This window comes from Mustela nivalis, assembly GCF_964662115.1.
Source record: "Mustela nivalis genome assembly, chromosome: 9".
Classification (NCBI taxonomy): domain Eukaryota; kingdom Metazoa; phylum Chordata; class Mammalia; order Carnivora; family Mustelidae; genus Mustela; species Mustela nivalis.
In genome coordinates this window covers 75233646-75249484 of record NC_139028.1, presented here as the reverse complement: position 1 = coordinate 75249484, position 15839 = coordinate 75233646, and the positions used below count along the sequence as shown (strand labels likewise).

The following is a 15839-nucleotide window of genomic DNA, read 5'->3' as shown; positions in this document are numbered from 1 at the left end:
AAGACACAGCGCCCTCCCTTCCTGCTGAGGCCAAGGGCCACCTACAGCACCACAGGGCAAGGGGCCTTGAACACCTTTGCCTTCGCCTTGATGCAGCGTGGTGCCCTGTTTCTCCCCTTGTGACCGCCTTTCCCACCGAGGGCCCTTTGGACCTGACCCTCAGGCTTTCTTCTGTGATTTGACCCTTTGTTTCCTTCCACCACCATGAGCTGCCTCAGCTCCGGAATCCCCCAGGGTCCAGCCATCGCCAAGTCAAGCCCAGGCTCTGGGCTTGCCTGGGGCCACAGAAGGTCTCACAGGACTGCTGACAGTGTGGGCAGGGGAGGCCAGGAGCCCGTGAGAGGGGAGTGACTCCAGTGGGTAAGATGTACCGACCACCGCAGTTCCCAAGCATCTCCCTCATTTGTCCCTACCATTCAAGAACTAGCTATAAAAGATAATTCTTAAAAAAAAAATTTTTTTCATTACACATTATACATATAATGTATTAGTAGCCCCAGGGGTACAGGTCTGTGAATCGCCAGGTTTACACTTCATAGCACTCACCATAGCACATACCTTCCCCAATGTCCATAACCCCACCACCCAACAATCCTTTTTATAGACGACCAGTAATCCACATGGGAACTCAGCCTCATCAACAATCTACTCATACACTGTGGCCGAACAAAAGCTTGGGCTGTGGAGTTGGGCTATCTGGGGTTCAAATCCCAGCTCTACTGCTTACGATGTTGGACTTGATGTGCCTCAGTTTCCTCTCCATAAAATGGGACAATACTCCCTTTGTCATAAGAAGGTATGTCGGCACATATTTTATTGATTATTTCTGTTATTAAAGATTTAAAGCATGAGCAGACACTTCTCCAAAGACATACAAATGGCTAACAGACACATGAAAAAATGTTCATCATCATTAGCCTCCAGGGAAATTCAAATCAAAACCACATTGAGATACCACCTTACACCAGTTAGAATGGCCAAAATTAACATGACAGTGAACAACAAGTGTTGGCGAGGATGTGGAGAAAAGGGAACCCTCTTCCACTGTTGGTGGAACGCAAGCTGGGGCTGTCACTTTGGATAACAGTGTGGAGATTCCTCAAGAAATTAAAAATAGAGCTTCCCTATGACCCTGCAATTGCACTACTGGGTATTTACCCCAAAGATACAGATATACTGAAAAGAAGGGTCATCTGTACCCCAATGTTTATAGTGGCAATGGTCACAATCACCAAACTGTGGAAAGAGCCAAGATGCCCTTCAGACGAATGGATGAAGATATGGTCCATATATACTATGGAGTATTATGCCTCCATCAGAAAGGATGAATATCCAACTTCTGTATCAACATGGATGGGATTGAAGATTATGCTGAGTGAAATAAGTCAAGCAGAGAGAGTCAATTATCATATGGTTTCACTTACTTGTAGAACTTAAGGAATAACATGGAGGACATTAGGAGAAGGAAAGGAAAAGTGAGTTGGGAGAAATTGGAGAAGGAGATGAACCATGAGAGACTGTGGACTCTTGAGGGTTTTAGGGGGTAAGGGGATGGGAAGTGGGGTGAGCCTGGTTGTGGGTATCAAAGGGGGGCACATACTGCATGGAGCACTGTGTGTGGTGCATAAACAATGAATCGTGGAACACTAAAAAAATAATGTTTGGTAAAATAAAAATAAAAATTTAGAGCAATACCCAGCTGAATGTTCCAAGGAAGGATGTATTGGTGAAGGAAAAGAGAGAGAAGGGAACAAAATCAATTGAGCACCATCTTTGCACCCTCTCCCCCCTCAACCTGGCCCTCTTTCTTTCTTTTTTTTTTTTTTAATTTTTTTTTTTTTAATTTGATCACAAGTAGGCAGAGAGGCAGGCAGAGAGAGAAGAGGAAGCAGGCTCCCCGCTGAGCAGAGAGCCCAATGCGGGGCTCCATCCCAGGACCTGAGCTGAAGGCAGAGGCTTAACCCACTGAGCCACCCAGGCACTCCCCTGGCCCTCTTTCTTGTTCTACCAGTTGGATCCAGATGAGGGTTCTCAAATATTCCTTGCTCTCTCTGGGCTAGCAACAATCCTACACTCTGTCTCCTCCCTCTCTCTACCATCTTGCCTTGTTGTCTGTCAGGTTACCAGCTGTGCTCCCTGGACCTTCTGTACCACCCCAAACTCAGCTGGGTGCCCACTCACCCCAGTCCTGCACTCTTCCCTGTGTGGCTCCTTCTCCACCATATAGCCCTCTTCCTCCTACTGTTCCCAAAGCCGTGCCCTCGTGTTGGGCATGGTACCTAGTACAGACCTATGGTGCCATGGAAGGAATCAAGGAACAGATGAACTTAGCCTGGAGGTCAGGCCTGGCGAGTCCTTGCCTATATTCTTGATTGATCCCCAGCATGTTCTCATCCACATCTTAGCCCAGCCTTCTGAGAGGTGGAAACCAGGAAGAAAAGGGAAAAAATCTAGAAGGAAAGATATGAATGCAGCTCTTCCCTTTTCCCTTTCTACCCCACCACCCCCTGCCTTTGCACTGGGCCTGTTTAATTCAAAACCACTTCAACCTTAAAGAAAACTTACAAGAATAGCACAAAGAACTTGTTATCCCCTGAAGCATCTGAGAGCAGGTGGTTGAATGATGTCCAATCGCCTTAAGTACTTTTTTGTGTATTTCCTGCAAACAAAGGTCTTCTCCTGTGTAACCACACACAGCCACCAGACATAGGAAATTAACATCAATACACCCAACCCTCAAACCCTATTCCAGTTTTGACTTAAATTGTCCCTTTATTGCCAAAAGATCTAGTTTAGAATTACAGCATGTACTTAGATTTTATGACTAGGATGGTTCCTCAGTCTTTCCTTGACTTTTATGACTTTGAAACTTTCTGAAGATTACGTGTCAGGTAATTCTATGAAATGATTGAGCTTGTCTGATGCTTCCTCAGGATTAGATTCAGGTTACAGGTCTTCCTTGGGAATATCATAGACGTGACGCTATGTTCTTCTCATTGCATCCTATCAGGGGGCTTGCAATTTAAACTTAAATTTGTCCCATCACTGGTGTCTGCCAGAAGTTCCTGTTCCTCATTATCCATTTGGGGGGCAGAGAGTTGGGGATGATATGAGCATCTCGTTCCTTATCAACCTTTCCAAATTTCTTTGTTGGTTTGTTTACTCATTCATTCATTGAAGTGGCACATGTATTGACTTGTGTCAGACAGCCCCGGCTCTCCATTTTATTGAATGGGCCACGACCCATGACGTTACTCTTACCACTCTGTGGGAACGGACAGCCCTTGCCTGTTTGTACTTGGTCTTCCTCCTGATGTTAGATTTTAAAGTTTTTCTTCCCTGGTCTTGAGGGTTGAAATTTAACATGACTACTTTGTTTTATGTGGTTTTTAATAGCACTTCATATTCTGTATGGGAATTGGCAAGGAGCAGACAAGCAAACGGAAAGCAGACCCAGCGAGACTGAAACCTAATAGGGCTTCAAGCTTTATACCGGGTTTCAGAATGTACCGGTTTTGTCCTAATGGCCCCGAAACTGGAATTCACTGCCAAGGATGAACTGCTACTTTTGTCTGAGAAGCATGTATGTGAGTTCTTCATTTTATTGCGAATGTAAAGCAATAATCACAACAACAGTCATGTGGCCATTTATAGAACTTCTAGACCAGATGTTGTTCTTAAACACTTTCATCTTCATGTGAATCCAAGAGGCAGGTACTATTATTATCCCCACTTTACAGGGGAGGCATCTGAGGCACTGGGAACTTTTAAATTTTTTTCAATTTTAAAAAATTTTTATTATGTTCAGTTAGCCACCATACAGTACATCATGAGTTTTTTTTTTTTTTAAGATTTTATTTTTTTTTATTTATTTGACAGAGAGAAATCACAAGTAGTCGGAGAGGCAGGCAGAGAGAGAGAGAGGGAAGCAGGCTCCCTGCCAAGCAGAGAGCCCGATGCGGGACTCGATCCCAGGATCCTGAGACCATGACCTGAGCCGAAGGCAGCGGCTCAACCCACTGAGCCACCCAGGCGCCCACATCATGAGTTTTTGATGAAGTGTTCCATGATTCATCAGTTGTGTGTAACACCCAGTGCTCACTACTGCACGTGAGGCCCTGGGAATTTAAAATGACTTGTCTAATGTCATTAGTTAGGTGGTGAAACCAGAATTCAGTCTCAGGTTAAGGAGTTGAGCTTGGGTTTCTGGGCTCTAGCAGCAGCCAACATCTAGAAGTCAATTATAGTTTCTCTGTGCTACAATTCCCTCCTGACACTCCCTAAGCTTTCAACAATGTCTTACTAACCTTTGTGGTTTGGCCTTAGGTGTGACGTGTTGTACCAAGTGACAGGGCTCCAAGTAGGGAGCAAAGTTGGGGAGAAATTGCCCGAGGAATGGACCCATAGTCTAGCCCTAGGTAGACAGCTGTAGTGGCAAGCAATAGCCTGGAGGTTTTGATGTATATGTAATTATTCCCTGAAGACTCCCCATAATTCTTGGGTGATCACCGTGGCAGAAGCCTGGTGTATCTGTAGTTCAGGAAGAATTAGCTCTTAATTAATAATCTTCAGAAACCACTTTCTATTTAAAAAGATGTAGAGCCCCCCTCTTTGAGGAGTCAGGCCCCGGGAGCCCATGTTGGTTCTGTTCAGAGTGTCTTGTCATTCCCAGCGCTAGCTGGATAAAGCTGTAGATCATTCTTCCTTCAAACCATGACTTGAGAGCTAGGATCCAGGATGTCTGCCAAATTTTTCCTTGGGATGGATTCTTCTTTAGCATAACACCTGTCACAGTTGTTGACCAAGGAAGAAGGAAAGGTGTCTTCCATCCCAGTATCCAAAGAGATGGGTACAGAGATACGCAGGAAGTGTGTTATTGCCTCCAGCGTCCCCGCTACGGAGGCATTGTCAAAGAGGACCATGGATGGAACCCGCGATAGGTATAAGTAGGATCCAAGTGAGACCACTGAAAGCCACACACAAAAAAGCAAAGGTAGAGACATCCGATCCGGGAAGTTGGTTTACCTAGCAACACAGCTGGTGTGAAGGAAGAGCTCTCCAAGCAACGTGGAACAGCGGGGCCTGTTTGAGCACATTCTGACTCATCAGATTTCTACGTGGAGACACAGATGTGTTTAATTTTATACATTGAGAACAATTTGCACACTGTGATCATGCACAAACCCAGCTGCCTGAACCACAGAAGCACGGGAGATAGGAAGAGACTGAGTGGGAGACCTGGCTGCCATCCCGAGGGCTCTGTCTGGCCTCCCCATTCCAGAGCCGCAAGACGAGACTCAGCCCTGTTGCTTCCATCTGGGGCTATGGCCCAGTCACCCACCGCTTACTACTCCCCCATTTTTTCTGCACTCTGGAAGGCTCTTCTGGGTAGCTGGGACTTTTTCAGAGTCTGGGTATAATTATCACAAAACAGCCTCTGACTTCAGGAAAAAAAAAAAAGGAAGGACGGACCTTGGACGATGTAGGAGGTGGTAGTTAACCACTCCTGTACCCAAAACTGCAATTAGAGAAAGTCTGAGGTCATCGTTCATCACGCCGATTTAGGTTTTGAAAGGAAACCAAATGATGAATATAATGATTATTTCTGTTTCTGCTTCCCCCTCTTTTTCTCCTAAGAAAATTGGCAATAGCACTAAAGTCAAATTAAACATCTGTTTGAAAAATAAGCCGGAGTGCCGATGACAGCTGCCTTGGACTTACAAAAGCACCACAGCTGTCAAACTCTGAATTAACAAGATTTTCATTTATGAATAGCAGAGAAGTAAGATAGAAGGGAGCTTTTGCTCCTATTTTCCTGGCTGCCAGGGCCTGGGTGATGCGAAATCTTTGGGAAATGCCCAGGGAAAAACGGAACTGCCATCGGCCTGTACTAATCAATCATGGAAGGAGCAGGGAATGTTCTTTCTTTTTACGCCATCTCATTTCTCCGTCAGCTTTAGGTTGAGTGTTGTCTCTGGCAAGCAGGCTTCCAGGGAGGCTCATGGTTCAGGGGCAAGTCTCTGCTTCGTAGCTGAAAATGAATGGTGGTGATGTGGGTCTCTTCGGAGGAAGAGGCACCGAGGACCCTGGCTTGCCATCCGTATCATCCACTTCTCCGGAGGGCTTCAGCCTCCGTCCCTTCCAGCTGCAGTAACGAATGCCCGGGTCTGTATGACTTGGCTATAGGACCGCTCCATACAGGGTGCGAACGATCTCATCAAGCCATTTTGCTGATGGGGTAGAAGATGCTAACCTGTTTCATACTTCATGACCCTGAAAGCCAAAGTAGATATGGAACCGATTCTTTGTCCTTTTCTACCCTTGTCCCCGAGTCATCTTTGTCCTTCTCAGGGATGGGGTATGGCTCAGGAGTGGAGCGGCACATCTCTCGCGTCTACCACCCAGTTTAAAAAAAACAGACTAAGTATAGGTAGGTGTGATACCATGGGGTACTTTTTCACCGTTGCCCAAACGTTTCTAGTTTGATGCTTTGATTTTCCGTGTTAAAAATGCCCATGGGGATAAACAAATTGTGGTACAGACAGATAATGGAACATCACTCAGATATATAAAGGAAGGAGTACCAATACTTGGCTACGATTTGGCTCAAGCTCAGAAACACTAAGCTCCGGGAAAAAAATCCAGATGCAGGAGGCCGCCTATTGTGTGATTCCATTTATCTGATCGATAGGTGAATCCATAGACAAATGCAGATTGGGGGCTGCCAGGGGCCATAGGCAGGAGAATGGGGAGAGACTGCTTAACGAGGAGGGGTTTTATTCCAGAGCAATGGCAATGTTTTGGAACTAGACAGAGGGCGTGGCGGTACAACAGGGCGAATGTACTAGATGCCACGAAACTGATGCCCTCAAAATGGTTAATTTTACGTTACCTGAACTGAATCTTAGCCTTTTAAAAAATGTCCACAGGTCAAAACCTTATGCGTTGATCCCACCCTAGCCAGGTCAAGGAAGGTATCAGCAGCTCTTGCTCCATCAGAAGGGGAGGACTGCAAGCTGTCCTGCTGTGGGAGACGTGGGGCCCTGATGTGCCATGGGGACGAGCTGTGTACGCCCCCGGCCCCTCGCAACGTTGGCACCATCCATAGAGCAGGGCTTCAGGGTTCCATCTGAATGTCAGTCTACTGCTGTGCCTGGAGCTTCTCTGCAGCCTACACTTCCTGTTTAATGCTTGCCAGTTCCCCCCCAGGCGGCTGGATCCTGCACCTGGCACTCCAGCTGCTGAATCTGACTGCTGCCATTGGACCGCTCTCCTGGAACCGCACCACTGCTGGCCTCCCAGGAACTCCTGGCATCTGGATTCTATCCGATAGATGGTAGTAGGTCTTTGGGCATCGAAGTCTTCCTAAGCCGAGCACAGGTTGCCCTTTTAGCCATTGCCTCTAACTTTCCGAGTGCTGTTCCAGGATCAGCCACTTCAAAAGGCTCGGGGGTTCCCAGCTCTGCTCTGGCCACTCCTGGCTTCCTCCCCTGTGGGGTCCTGCTGATGCCCCAGCCAGCCCGTGGGAGAGCCCCCCCTGACTTATAACAAAGATGTGGTAGTTCTTCTCAATACCTCACACCAGAAAAATTGTGGGGGAAGCTGCACCCCAGGTCCTCCTAACGCTGCCAGCTTCCTCTAAACCATACACAGTCATCTCATGTGGGCTTCCTCTGTTATTTCCTTCTAAGATAAAAAGGTTTGGTGAGCTCTATGAAGTTACACAGTATTATGAGTGTTCCCTAATTCCTCCTTAATACCCAGCCTCTCTTCCCACGAATAAGCCTTTCCCTTGCCAGGTGCAGAGTTTGTTTTCATTTGCCAAATGACAATTAGTTTCCTCCCTCAGGAAACAACATTCAGCCCCCCTCCACAACCCCTGCCTCCAACCCCCCAACAGAGAGCCCCCTACCTCCGGGTTTACAGAAGGGGCTCTGAACTCACAGATCTCACAGACCAACTGAGGCGAGAGGCAGAAGGTAGGTGGGGGTTGGTTGAGCTCAGTCAGGGTAGTTCAGTGGTGTTTCGTTAACAAGAAAGGTTCTAGAATCAGGTGGAAGTGGGCTTAAGTCCCCGCTGCTTTATTACCCTGAATATGAACTCTCTAAACCTTGATTTTTCTCAGCAACAAAATCAGAAAACCCTACAGAGAAAAGAGAGAAGACCCCAGAGGCTTTTGCAGGAATTAAGTGAGAGAAGGCACACAGTGTACGTAGCCCGGTGCTTGGTGAGGAATATGAGCTACTCGTGCCGTGAGGCACACTACTGATGCATCGGGCACCTCTGAACACCCGCCTCCTCTCAACCTCCCACCCCAGCTCTGATCCCAGTCACGGGGGTAGCCCTGACCAGCTCTGCCCTACCGCATCTGCAGGATGCACACTTCGTCCGCCTGGGGCGCTCTTGCTTCCTGTCCCTGAGCTTTGTGGATGCTACAGCCCAAGTGCAGAGTATGTCAGTCCTCACATGCGCTGCAACCCAGAAGACCCGAGTTCATGTTTGTGGGGCCAATCTTGATCAATGGAGGATGGAAGCCAAAGGATAATGGCCTCGCCCTCTATCCCTGGGCACACTGTTCTGAGACATGTGTCATAAGGGCTCTCAAAAGTTTCCAGTGGGATCAAGCACCAGTTGCCTACAGTGATGGGCAAGTTAATAACACTTTACTCAATCCTGCCCTCCCTACCACCCCCTTCCCCTGCTCCTTGGGATTACCTCCCAAATAAACTACCTGAATACAAGCCTTTGACTCTGCGGAAAAACAAAAAACAGCTTTTTTCGGAGAACCTGGAAAAGGATTTAGCACTGGGCTACGCATTAGAGCATTTTCTAGAACATGCCAGAGAAAAAATATTTTACAGTGGCAACGTCTCAATTCTGTTGCTATAGCATGAAAGCAGCCCTAAACAATACATAAATGAATGAATGTGGCTGTATTCCAGTAAATCTTTATTCATGAAAACAGGCAGTGGGCTGGATTTGCCAACCCTCGCACCAGGGCCACAAAGAGGAGTAAAACTGATTCTCCTCTTGAGACTCAGTCTCAGCCTCTAGACATGAGGCTGTCCAGGTGACCAAAAAAAATCACAAAGGGTCTTGGACACCACCACGCTAATTGTATTTTTTGGCAATGGGCGACACTGAGTAAGTTCTTAGATCTTGTAGCAGCTGCAGCTGGGAACAGGTGATGAAATTGGGCAAGATATGTGTTGCTTCTTTTAAACATTCATGTACAACCCAGTCCTGCCCACGGGGCTACCTCCTCTGTACCCTTGGGAGTGATACTTGTATTACCAAACTTCCCACCTGGGACTGTATCCACAGGGCAAAGCTTCCTTATCTGATACCCCCAAGGCCAGGTGCATTTCAGAATTCAGAATATTTTTGGATTTCGGAAAGAATGCAATGCAAATTCCATATATTTTGTAATATTTTCTATCAGGGTCTGGGGCAGTCTCCACACATGAATATTTACACTAAAGACCATGAACAACTTTAAGTCAGTTCAGAGCAGGTCGGGGTCCTCAACGAGTTAAAAAAAAAAAAAATCATTTGGATGTTAGAGCCTCTTGGATTTCCAAATTGCAGATGAAAGACCATGCACCTGATCTGTTTTGCGTGTGACATCCTCAGTCAGCCTCTGAGTCCTCAGTGCCTACACCCAGGAGGCGCTCGCTAAATGTTACCAAGAGAATGAGCAGATGGGCCTGGCTGGAGCACAGGGTTCACGGAGGGATTCAGGGCAAGAAGATGCTGATCTGGTAAAGGACATGGGGAGACTTAAATGTTCTGATTAAAATTCTAGACTTTATCTTGAAGGTGACAGAGAGCCCTGTTCAGCTTTGAGAGGTGAGGGGTGTGCCTCAGCGGTGCATGGGGACAGGAAGTCTTACTCCAGCGGCGGGAGCAGAGGGCAAGGAACCAGAGTGAGCAAAGAAGTGGTTCTTGTAATACTGGGGCAAGAAGTGTCTGCGGATGAGGCCACGAATAGGAAGCAAGTGTGAACCAGAAGAGACAGATCTGACAACTAACAGTGTAGGGGGAGAGAGTGAAATCAGAGTTGAACTTGACCCAGGAGCACGGATCTGCGATGGTAGAATGCAGATTTCATTGGAGATCTGGACATCTGATTGGATCTGGAGCCCTGATCTTCTGTTTAAATCCCAGCTCAGTCATGTACCCTGTGATCTTGGGCAAGTCACTAACTCTTTCCTGTGCGCCTCAGTGTCCTCTGTAGTATCTGCTTCAGAGGGTGGCTATGAGGATTACCTAAGTATTTGTAATGCCCCTAGAACAGGGCTAGGCTCTTGGTACTCCCTGGACCCTGTACCAGCCCCTGTTTCATAAGATGGAATTTCCCAAATGGTTCACCAAGTGACTATCTTCTCAGGAGCTGGAGGACCCACATCTCAGACCCTTCCGGAAACTTACGAATGGGTGTGAGAAACCCAGTAATACATGTAGGTAATAAAGGTAATAAATATAAGAAAAGAGAGGATCACTTCAGGGGACAAAACGTTCGTCAGATTTAGGGAGATGAGACTTCCCCCTGGTGGGGTCTGTACACAGCCATTCTATCCACAGGGGCCCTTTCTGTCCCCTGGTTGCTACTTTGCCATCCTGTTTACAGCATTCTGGCAGCCATGCAGCATGCTGGGGCGACGTTAAGTGCTGGGTCATTCATTTGTAGGGAGAAGGCTATAAGGAGGTCTGCCTGGAAAGCCTGTAATTTAGAAATGTTCAAATCTTTGCATCCAAATGGAAAATGGAAATGGTGTCAGGTTTGTGCCAAAAGAAAAGTCGTAATTGCTATGTGCTTCTCCGCCTGCCCTCCTGGGCAAAGGAACACAACTAACCAAGCAGGCTTCAGAGCTGTCACCCGCAGACATTCAGCAGACCTTGCACCTTATTCAACCGGGAATAGTATCCAAACACCGCAACACAAATGCTCCTTTTTGCAAGGGAGGGTGCTGTAAGAATGCCGGCATCTCCCCTTTCATCTGCCCTGAGCCTGGCTGTCAGATTTAAGTGTCCTTCCTAACTTTTTAATGAACTTTCCTCCCAGCATGTCAGTCCACTGTTTAATAACCACTAATGGTTCCCTGGTTCCTCTTGAATCAAATTCAATCTCTTCATCTTGACACTAGAAGACCTCCAGGGCTTAGCAACAGATTTTGGCCCCCAAAGACCTTCTCATCTCACAGAGTCTGTCTCCCTGGGGCTGCCATGCTTCTTCTCACCTCAGTTCCCCTAGATCCACCCCTGTCACCTGGAATAACCTCGTCCTTCTGTGCATTTATCCAAACCCTACGACAGCCTTCAAGATACACTAACTTTCCGAGAAGCTCTGGTGCTCCCATTTTTCCATTCCTCACTCATCTGATTTCTGACTAACCACGTTTAATTTGTCCCCAGTGACTGCTTGTCTTGGGCTTACTAACCTTTGCATGCATATTTTTATTTATACCACAACCAGATCGAAAATACCTTGGAAGTCAGGATCATTGTTTATCTTGTATCTTTCCTGAGCTCTGGGCGCAGGGCAGGTACACAGGGAACACTGGTTGGCCAGTTCCCCAAATACTGCCTTCTATGTGAAAAGAAGGAAACTTTCTCACCTAGATCAAGAGTTCCTTCTTGGGGCACTTGGGGGGCTCAGTCAAGTAAGTGTCCAATTCTTGATTTCAGTTCAGGTCATGATCTCAGGGTTCTTGTGTACTGTGTCCATTCTGGAATCTCTGTCTCCCTCTCCCCCATCCCACTCTCTCTCCCCCTTCTCTCTCTCTCTCTTTTTTTTTTTTTTTTTAAGATTTTATTTATTTATTTGACAGACAGAGGTCACAAGCAGACAGAGAGGCAGGCAGAGAGGAGGAAGCAGGCTCCCTGCTGAGCAGAGAGCCTGATGTGGGGCTCGATCCCAGGACCCTGGGATCATGACCTGAGCCGAAGGCAGAGGCTTTAACCCACTGAGCCACCTAGGCGCCCCACTCTCCCCCTTCTCTTAAAAAAAAAAAAAAAAAAAAAAAGAGAGTCCTTCTTAACTCAATTGAAGTATCAATTTGAAACCTGTACTTCCTGTTATACTTAAAAAGTAAAATACCATAGAATCCCCACTAAAATCAAGAATGAGCAGGAACACCACTATTTAATGGTCTACTAGAGGTGACAGATAATAAACTAAAACATAAAAAGGAAACACAAGGTATACTTATTCATAATTTCCCAAAAGAATGAATGAACAAGCCATTAGCACTATCAAGTGAGTGCAACAGTGTCCAAATTCAAACTCAGAAAATAAGAATCAATGGCTTTCCTAAACACAAGCAATCAATAATTAGAATGTATAACAGGAACAAAAAAGGAGCCCATTCCCTAAAGCACTAAAACTATAAAATACCCTAAGAGGGAAAAGCCAGACAAGAATGTGCAATCTCAATGAAGAAAAATCACAGTACTTTACTGAAGGAATAAAAGACCTGAATAAATAGGGGATATTCCATATTTCTGACTGGGGAAAAATATTGTAGGGATGCTGACATCTCCCACACTGAACTATTAATTCGATGCAACCCCATTCAAAATTCCAATAGAAGTTTTATTAAACTACAACAAACTTATTCTACGATTTGTCTGGAACTATGAATCTGCCTGAATGGTCATGAACATTTTGAACCAGAAGATTAATGGGCGATGACTTGCTATCAAAATACAAAATAAAATTGTGCTATAAAATGGTGTGGGTTTTGTGCAGGAATAGATAAAAAGACCTGCAGAACAGATGAAGTAGCATTTCAAGCAACTGGGGAAAGGACAAACATTCAATAAACGGATGTGGGATAACAAACTAGCCATTTTGAGAAACAGAAGTAGATTTTCATTTCCCATCTGTGCTGGATATCTTTGTTGTTTTGTTTTGTTTTTGTTTTTCCCCCTGGATACCTTCTCAAAAAACAAAACAAAACAAAAACAAACAGGAAAAAAACCAACAAAAGAAAGGAAGAACACAGGACTTTGGAGTTAAATGGACATGTGACTCAAGAAATTCGCCTAATTTTCCTGGGATCTCCTCTGTAAAATAGAAGTAGTTAGGATGATTAAATCTGTTAAAACCTGCTAGATGCTGGGGCGCCTGGGTGGCTCAGTGGGTTAAGCCTCTGCCTTCGGCTCAGGTCATGATCTCAGGGTCCTGGGATCGAGCCCCGAATCAGGCTCTCTGCTCAGCAGGGAGCCTACTTCCCACCCCCCTCTCTCTGCCTGCCTTTCTGCCTACTGTGATCTCTGTCTGTCAAATAAGTAATTAAAATCTTAAAAAAAAACCCATAACCTGCTAGATGTGCCTGCTGAGTTCCTGGTACGGAGAAAGTACTGGTTGACCTTTTCTCTCTTCCATTTGGCCCGTGGAACCTCGAGGGCCAAGAATACATGTGGGTTGTCTATATATCCTGCATGTCTGTGCACAAAGAAGCTCAGTTACATTTGCTGAAAGAATGAGCGACTGAACAAGCCACACTTGTCCATTGTTAATGGATAAACATATGTTCACATATGTTCATTGTTAACGGGTAAACAAGAGATGCCTTTCTGGCTTCTGCCGGGAAGATCAAACACTTCTGGTTTGTGAGAACAATAAGTCAAAAGAAAACCAGAGCTCTGGGCCAGCAGGATCAGAATTTTCAGAGCAGGAAGACTCACCACATAAATCTAACATTTTCCAACTTTCTTCTTCAGAGCCCCAGGCTCTGCGGAGTGAGTTTGCCGAGTGACCGGGCAGCCCGGGGCCAAAGTGTGGGTACCAGAAAGCCACACTGGGAACCTGGTCTCTAGGCTGAGACACCAGATACACCAATGGACAAAAGGCAGGCCACGTGTGACCACAACAATAGAACTCTGACCCCCAAATTTGGCAGCAATCAGCCTGGAAACCACACACCCCTGAAGCATCAGCCCAGAACATTTAGGACTTGTGAATGACCACCAGCTCCTTTAATTTTTTGCCTCCACTGTCTCCTCTATTTCCAACTCAGGACCAACAAGGGGAAGCCAAACATGCTCTCCAAACCAATCACATAAGATGCTCCACTTTTAGTTATCCTGCTTCCAGCCTCCCCAAGCTAATACCCTATCCTCCAATCAGAACATACCTGCAGTCTGCCCTTTTCTCCCCTAGAAAGCTTTCCCATTCCTCTCTGGTCTTGGAGTCCTTGCCAAATGCTAGTGGTAGCTATACTCCCTAGTTATACACTCAGCACTCGATAAATAGCCCCCGTGTGTTCTCATTTAGGGGGCCTTTATTTCCAGGGGCCTTCTCCTGTATTTTAACTAAATACTCGATACGTGTTATGTACTGGGTGTATACATAAGATTTCATTTTTGGAAGTTTTACTGCTAATTCTTTTTTTAAAAAAAATTCACTGATACAGACTGATAACAAGAGACAATCTTCTCAAGGAATCTGAGTAAGCCCGTTCAGCTTGCATCGAACCAAGAAACAAAGGATATATGGACAGATGGCAGCACAGGGAGGCTAGACAAAGACAAGGCTGGGCCTGGACAATAGACAGAGGCTTCCAGAGACCTCTATGGGCATTTTTTTTTTCTTTTTCCCATAAGCCAGGCACAGCTGCATCCAGAAGCTGCAGGGACTAGACTGCCTTATTGGAATGCCTCCTTACCAGCCCCTCCTCAGAGCTGGGCTGGACTTAGTCACAGTTCTAAAATTGTAGAAATGTCCACCTGCCAGAGGGGCAAATATATAAAATAAGGCCTCAGGCGACTCAAATAAGAGAAGGATGGTTGGGAAAGTCCCAGCCCCTTATCTTCATGGGAAAATGGCTTCTTAGATGCTGAGATTGCAGCCTTGTCCATCTGCCTGTGACGATTTGCCTGTCTACAATCTTAAAATTCCCAATATCCCTCTATATGGTCTTTAAATCTATTTAAAATAGGTTATGGCTGCATTTCCCAAACTGGTGAATGTTAATATATGTCTCAGGAAAAAAAGGGAGTCCAATAAATTTAGGAAATTCTGGTGAAACTAATTTAAACACATTTCATTTGAGTAGGACTTCGTTAAACCTCGAATCTGCTAATGATAGTTGTGAATCTGCAAGAAGGGGATGGAGTTTACAGCATTTTCCAAACGTATTTAACTGCAGAAATGGGTTTCCTGCCCACCTATTTACATCTCCCTGAACATCACCCTATGGCATACCATTTTGGAAGCACAGGTCTGAGATAATGCTACCTTACATAGGAAAACTATGAGTGGGTTAACACCTCTCTTAAAAAAATTGTTTTTTATTAGAGAGATAGAGAATGTGTGCACACAAGTGGGTGGAGGGGCAGATGGAGAGTGAGAAGCAGAGAATTTCAAGCAGTCTCCGAGCTGAGAGCAAAAGCCCAATGTGGGGCTCGACCTCAGGACCCCAAGATCATGACGTGAGCCCAAACCAGGAGTCGGACACTTAACCGACTGAACCACCCAGGTGCCCCAAGTTAATACCTCTTATCATGTATTGTAACTCAACAAAGGGAGGGTTAGGAGACCAGGTAGGAAGTGGCACACGAGGGCAGTTTTGAGGACATGAGGAAGAAAATCAGACCATAAAGTAAGGCCAGAGACTAAGGAGGTTACATTTGGGTCCCCGGTCAGCCTAGCGCAATTTAAGGATAGTGGTGTTAAATTCCAGATGAAGGAAGTCAGAGAGCATCCTTACCTGATTTGTAACTTTTCTTAGCCAGCCCTAGTATTAATATCTCTAGAAGCTGGAGCGTGGCCAAGAGAATCACCGAATTTGAGAATCACTGAAATCTCTAAAAATAGAGATTTGGGCAAATGG

The 15839-nt window shown here is 45.8% G+C and overlaps 1 protein-coding gene and 1 pseudogene across 2 annotated transcripts in view; both read right to left on the bottom strand.

Moving 5' to 3' along the window:
- LOC309840766 (small integral membrane protein 14 pseudogene) overlaps window positions 1-15839 on the bottom strand; it is a 433613-nt pseudogene that overhangs the window by 66147 nt on the left and 351627 nt on the right. The window lies entirely within an intron of this gene.
- The window catches only part of SPON1 (spondin 1), a 256476-nt gene that overhangs the window by 168028 nt on the left and 72609 nt on the right, over window positions 1-15839 (bottom strand). The gene's annotated exons all lie outside the window — the stretch shown is intronic.